The 7,538-nt window shown below is 35.8% G+C and overlaps 1 non-coding gene across 1 annotated transcript; it reads right to left on the minus strand.

The window, feature by feature from the left end:
• Positions 1–418: 418 nt before the first annotated feature.
• Positions 419–504, minus strand: TRNAY-GUA (transfer RNA tyrosine (anticodon GUA)). Its single transcript is given in 2 exon segments — positions 419–454; positions 468–504. It is a non-coding gene; the product is annotated as a tRNA-Tyr (tRNA).
• Between the last annotated feature and the right edge of the window lie 7,034 nt (positions 505–7,538).

Genomic DNA, 7,538 nt, shown 5'->3' on the forward strand with positions numbered 1-7,538 from the left:
CATAAATTTACACGAAGTCTGCTTAAGACAAAACATTAAACATGAGCACAGAAGTGCACGAAATCACAGGGAATTTAATCGACTTTGTAATAGACTCTGGTTAAGTTATCTCCAATAATGTATCTTAATATTATCTTCAGTTATAAACATCAGTGAGACGAGGTTTCTAAACTGTGTACAGTGCCTATCGCAGTTTTTGTAATCTCCCAACGATGACAGATTATCTTAAGGAGTTCTAATTCCGGAAAATGGTCAAGAATTTAGTTTGAATTAACTGAAATTTTATCTTTTTAGTTTACAATGAATTATATAAAGACCTGTTTCGTGAACTCGATAAGAGAATAAAACTCATGACCAGTGAATAAAAATCTTAGTTGAAATTTAGAAATGAGAAAGAGGAGAAAAAAAAAAAACAAATTCCGTCGAGGCGGATTTGAACCACCGACCTATGGATTACTGAACACCATCTACAGTCCACCGCTCTGCCAACTGAGCTATCGACGGTTGAACTACTTTTATCTTTTTAGGTATAAGTAGTAAAGTTGTTTCTTAAATATACGTCAGTAAATAAATGACCTAAATAATATCGAGGTTATTTATCTACAGTGTTTCTAGAAATTCCTGTAAGAATCCATAATTAGCGCAGTCACTAGTAAAATCTAGCTACCTAATGTTTGAGTAGATAAATTCTTGTTTTTATATCCGTTATTTTATTTATTATTTTTTTTTATTAATCTGTAATCAAGAATTTAAAATATTTCAAAGTCAGCGCTCTTCTCTTACTGTGTTTTAAGAGAAGCGGCTAAGCTTAATACTTCCACAGGGATATAGAATATCCTTTAAAGAGCTTCCAAGTTCATTAACGGTAACATAATCTCTTCCAAAATATCGGAAGTCTCATTTCCATCTTAAGGAGTGTTTGCCTTTGGACAGAACGCTATCATTATGTTCTACTAATCCTTGAAGCTAAGAGCTGGATGAACACACCTACTTCGTCTCTTTAATTCGATGAATCAATTTATTTAGTCCGTACCCTGCTTGAAGTTCAGCTTCAAGCACCTTTTTAATGATTTAAATGGAGCTCAAGTGAACTTCGATATTTACAGGATATTTTGGTTATTCAAAACGCTTAGCTCACACTTTTGTCTGAGCAAACTCCATAAAAGAAAAAGGCTGAAAATGTGTTCACAGTAGTTCCAAAATCCCCTTCAGACCACAGAACTTTCTTTACAACATAGAAAGCGCTAGAACGCCGTTTCAAATTGGAATCGGATAGCGAGGTTCGTAGTCAAAGAAAAAGGGCTGTAACAGAGCTTTTAAAAGCAGGAAAGTAAACAGGGAAGAACATTCGCTGATATACAAAAATTTCTACTTGGAAATGGGGAGAATGATACTGGTAATAATAACACAATCGGACCCTCAATTGAGCATGAGAATACACGAGAGGAAAGCAAAGCTAACCTCCATAATCAACCAAACTGCGGTTGGCTCAGCAGTAACATCAAGTGATGCGTGAATAATATCATTCGACAGGATCGTCTTGTCGCATACAACGAGTTTTCATTACTATTTGGAATTAGTGAAGAAAGTGTGAATGCACTACTTAACAATCTAATTTGTTAAAAGTTATTCAGTGTTCCAGAAAGTCTCACTAGATTACAAATCAGGAGAACGGAATTGATTCTGAGCTGATGGCATGATATAATGCAGATGGGGAAGCCTTTTCAATGATTTCGTCACTGAAGATGCATTTTAACTAGAAACCAAAAGACAGTCCATGGAGTAGCGTCTCTCAAAAAAGATAAGGCATCTTTCATGGAAGAAAAAGTGATGGCCACTGTGTTATGGGAAATAAAGTGTGATTGTGAATGTGTATTACGGACAAAAGAGACACTATTAAATTTAAAGCGGTGTTGCTAATTTTGGCAGGGACAGCCTAATACAATAGATAAATAAAATAAATATCTCGAACAAATTTAAGAGCTATTTACAGGGGATCCGAGCAGAAAGACTACATAGATGTTCTTCTGAACGAAAAAGTAAGACCACGCTCGGGTTTTACTCTAAGTTTGTTCTGAAATGTGGTTGTTTCCAGTCGCCATGCATTTCGTATCTGGAATGGTATCTTTCCAACGGACCATTTTTTTTTGAGTCCATTTAAGAATATCATTTGTCGACGAATGTTTGATTTAAGGTGTTGCCGAATCGAAAAAATGTAGCTTCAAGAGAACTGACAAAGAATGCTGGTACTTTTATTCAGGTGACGTAAAGCTATAGAAAAATATTTCTTCATAAGAAAACAGTATGTGAGAACAAGATACGTAGAAATATTAACACCAATCTTCAGCATTTCGATTTTTTTTTTGCGAAAAGAAAACTGTAGGACAAAAACGTTTTCAGTGATTTCTCCTCCCATCATCTAAAAAAGAATGCGTTGTACAGGAGCCTCGGTGAAAAATAAATATGAAAAAAAAATTGTTTTAGTTGGCAGCGAAACATATAAAGATACAAAATCCTTTCAATTATAAAATCAGCGCTTTTTTATGTAAAATCCCTGAAAGAAAGCTTATTATCTCAAAGCACGTTTAGCAATTGGAAGCACTAGTTATTTAGTAGATCTCATCATGGGGGCAATTAGCCTTAAAGGCTGCCTCAAAAGTAATAAAATAATTTTTGTTTATACGTATGACAGTCATCAATATAAAATATTTATTGCGAAATAAAGAGATAAAAATATAAAGTAACTACTCTGAATCTACTGACGAATTTACGGATGGCAATTTAGAAATCTAAAAGCTCGTAGTGAAGAGGGGAAAAAAACTCGTACAAATAACAACCCAACACTATAAGTAGATCCAAAAATTCATGAGTATAACAATTTATGGTTGCTTGATACAAGTGATGTTTGGTTAATTCAAACAACGTAGCCAATTGTCTATCCGTACCTGACCACTTGACTTCAGATAACCTTACAGAAAGAATTCGTGAAATGCGGTTGTTGGGCAGTTCTATTTTGTATCATTGTCTATCCCTGTGTGTTCCTATTATTTCATACTGCCTATTATACCATAATAGAAATATTAACAGTGATCTTTCCTCTGTGATGCTATAAATATCGCAATTACGTATCTTCCCACACGGCATTATCACAGATGTCCTTACTTCGGTAGTATTTTTTTCACTAACAACGGGATATGCAACGGTCCAGCAAATAAATCTGTAGGAGAGCATCCGAAGAGGACAATGGTAAACAAATAACCTTTTCCTCGTAGCTGGTCAAATGAATACATTGGATATAACAAGAATGCCATACAGCCTTATAAAATTTCTTCAGAGAAGTTGGAAACTACTTTCTCCTCCTGCTACTTGTGGAGTTCAACTTTTCAAGAGTTTTATCCAACAAATGGGCAAACCAACGATAGAAAGGTGAAATTTAATGACATTGATGAAACAGTTGTCGCTATTTGTGAACCATGAGATCTCTCTCTGTGGACTAACTAGCAAATTTCTTTATTATCCTCTCCCATCCACCTGTAAATAACCAAATTTAATTTATTAATTAATTGTAAATCTGTCAGTATTATCCCGTGTGCGCTGTTACTAGACATATTCTGATATAGATGTGTTTTCGATAAAAATGAAAACATAAATTAAGCTTAATTGTAACTGCCTTGAAGCACAAGGTTGTATAAGTGTTGTGAGAAAAGCACATACTTACAAGTGCTCTGTACATTTTGGCCAGAAATAATTGTACCGTTAAATAACTTGAATTCATTTGTTTCAGGAAGTCAAAAACGAAGTACACTCTAAACCTGAACGAAGTTCCGGGAGTGTTACAAGAATTGGCGATTAGACTAAAGTACCGACCATCATTTCTCAAACCCTCCTTCACGGTAGTCTTGAGATTTTTCGTGCGATTATCAGAGGAGAGCGAAAGAGAGAGACGTTAGTTTCTATTTACATGAAACGAGGCCACTTATGTAGACAAGTTAAAGGAAATATGCAACACTCATAAGTCTGTAACCGAAGCAAACAAACTCCTTAATGCTCACGAAAAGCTCCACTACCGATTGGTTCAATGCTAGCACGTTTGTTGAGGCGAAGAGCACATTTAGTATTGGACCCCAAACAAAGTTATTCTGAAGATACGCACGTCGTTGGAGGAAACCACAGAATCAGAGGAGAGTGAAAATAGTTTTGAGCAGGCAATGGTTTTTGTTGCTTAAATAGTGTACGTGTTGTGAAGACTGACATTATCACGTAGTAGCCTGTTTCTCCTTAAAATTCGGTTCTTTATTGAAAGGTTTGGTAATTAATTACATCTTAGAACAACTTGCTTTTACATTATATCGATTGAAATATAAATATTTTCATAGTAAGCTTGTGTTTCTTCGAGTGAGGAATAGTTATAATTTTTGCTTATTTTTTTTCTTCTCCAGCTTTAAGTTCTGTTCCTCCAGAGATGAATAAACACGTCACACGCCTCTAAAAATCAGTGCGTTGGTGCCTATAATGTATTTTTTACTTTTTTGTTTTTTTGGGGTAAAGAAACTAAGGCTATGAGGCTTAAGCGTATTTTTTGTGTCCTGTCTTTCTGGATAAAAACCTGAATTTTTCAGAGAAATAACTTTTTACCATAAGCGCATATCAATATAGTAAATTTCCGTGAAATGATCCCCCACTCTAGTATATCAGACTCTAGGTTTTCCATTTGTTTGGAAGAGGTTTGCTTTCAAATCCTGTGGCAGACTGCAGAACTGGTTAAAGGCTTCTTCAATGGAGAATGCACTAACCAATCTTAAGTTGAAGAAATATGGCTTTCTCTCCACATCGCGACTCCTGGTTTTTAAATCCACATAACATGAAGATAGGCCTGAGCACACTTCTTGAACAAACATAATGCTGACAATATACTGTAAGAACTGCTGCTTTACGACCTGAGTAGCCAAAATGCCGCAGAATAGTCAAACAAGCATAACATGACTGATGTCCCTTTTAATTATTTTGCGATGAAAAACCAGTTTAAAAAGTGAAGTCTACTTTTCAGAATTTACTAGCGATATCTAAACTTAACCATCCTCGCGTAATATTTAGGCCTGGCGACTTTAATAGCATTTTCTGTGAACAGCATAGAAAATTCTATGCTTTTCGCGCCATCCACTGAATTCTAACTAACTTTAGAAAGAACACCTGGGTCAAAGAGTAAATTGCAATCTCCTTGCGCCAATTCGGCTGTTGAGATTTTGTAATGCAGTATAAATGGAATCTGAAGCTCAGCTCCAAGAAAATCTAAACGAACTTCCATTCCTTGCCGAAAAAATGTGTACACAATTACTGCGATCTAAGATATAAGATAAACCAATATATTTACACCAAATTATCGGCACGGCAATGCTTTTTATAGGACAGTTTATTTTCTTACAAAGATAGGTCTTAATATCAGTGGTCTCTGCCATTTGCATGACAACTAACCAGACTTTGGACTTATCCTCCAACTCAACACAATCATGCTTAGGAGACACGCATCTGCTGCCGATCTCCTCCCAAGAAACTAAAATTTCTTCCCAAGGCGCAAGATGACTGAAAAAAGTTGATGGTTATAAGCTGCCACATCAATCTAAAAATCAATAAGATTTTCCATAAAAGAACTGGGGAAAAGGTAAAGAAATTCAAGATATGAAATTCGATAACAAACTCAATAACAAATTAAACCACCCTGAACGCTCAAATGACCATTCCACTGCAACTTTAAAAACATAAACTACAGTATTCCAAGAAAATGCTATATTTATACCTTAATAAATAAAAGGAAAGAAACCTTAAATTTTGAAGGAATCTGACAGTTCATATCTCAATAAGAAATACAGCTGGCTCTCTGCAGAAGTTCAAAAAAAGGTTGCTATAAATGGAGGAAACCGGAGAGAATACTCTTTTACTTAAAATTATAAAAATGTCAACTTCACGCTATGGCAAATCCAAGCAAACTGACAGCGCAGAACAGATATGACAATATGAGCTGACTGAAGTTCTCATGTTGAACTGTGGGCACTGCATTCACTTCGCTTGGATTCGTCTATCATGAAGAACAAACGTATACAACTTTGCTGAGAGTTATTCTCTTACTTTCTTTTGAAACGACTTATTTAAATTGTAAAGCAGGCAAACGTGGTTTTCATTGGAAACGTTGTTTACATCTCTGCCACATGCAAAATTAATAAATATAGAATAAGATTTGATTGATTTTCCTCATTCGTAATAATAATAATCAGTGCTGAGAATAAAAGCTTATAAATAATTGCACTCTAGTGGGTACAATATGGACAAAGGAGACAAATACAATTAATCGAAAGGAAAAGTGGGAGGAACAGTTCGGCAAACAGCGTTGTAGAGAAAGCATGGATGGAACTTCTAAGCCAGCGTTTACTCTAAACGAAAGAATAGATATCTTAGGATGCATTTTACTTTTTTCCGTAAGCTCTACATCTGACAACAGAGTTCCTGTAATGAAAACGCTGTATCTATTGATTTCGTCGAGCGGAACATTGCTAGAAGGATTCGGTTGAAAAAGGCGCTTTTAAGACTACTCGATTTAGATAAAGTGCTACTCTTTGCTGTAGACACAAGACAAAAGGGTTGAGTGAACAGCTAGAAAAGCGAATCGCATCTTGTACCGCACTCCAGAGATTTTTCTAGGAAATGCCATTTCTGACTATTAGGAATTAGGGAGTAAAAACTACCGGAGGAAAATGCCAAAGTAGAGCACTCAGTTTTAAATTCAGAAAAGCAAAATAAACAAGGTTCAGTACCGTGTCCCTAAAAATAATTTTGATTTAAAAGACTATTCAGTGGCTCTGTTTGATATTCGTTAGTCACACGTGAGGAATTTAAACACCGTGTTGCAAGTCTACAAATTCAGGAGAACGATATTTAAATTCCTCCAAATTGTTTTCCACATTGTGCAGAAGTAAAGAACAATATGCACAGTTTTAGTTTATTTCGAAATCCATTGCCCATAGACTTCAGGAGCCATTTAGAATTAGAGTAGTCGCTCCTTCATTTCGAAATCCAACGAATTAGGTAAGACAGGGAACGGGAAATTTTAAAAACTCAATTAAAGAATTCGTATTCCCCAAATTTTAGACATGCCATCTTAATATACATAGTAGGCCATTTATTTTTTGAAGATGATCTCAAAGTGAGTTCCCTCTCTGCTCAGGTATTCTAATCGTCCATGAATGACGCGTCGTAGCACCTCCAAAGAAACATTGTGAAGAAACTTCTCCAAAGGAGAAGTTTCTTCACAAATTTCTTTCTTTTCAGCTCTTCGGTACTGTGTGAGCGATGAAGGTACACCTTGCTTTTTAAGTACCTCTATAAAAGAAGCCACATGATGGTAGGTCTTGGGGAACGTGGAGGCCAAGAAATGTCACCATTCCCGGACATGTTTATTAAAAAGCAGTCGTATGGCATACATTGACACCCTGGCAGTAAGTAAAGTGTGTTCGTGTCAAACGGCACCAGGGGTTTCCCCCATCTCC

This window comes from Mastigoproctus giganteus, chromosome 13, assembly GCF_048544385.1.
Source record: "Mastigoproctus giganteus isolate SK-2022 chromosome 13, ASM4854438v1, whole genome shotgun sequence".
Classification (NCBI taxonomy): Eukaryota; Metazoa; Arthropoda; class Arachnida; order Uropygi; family Thelyphonidae; genus Mastigoproctus; species Mastigoproctus giganteus.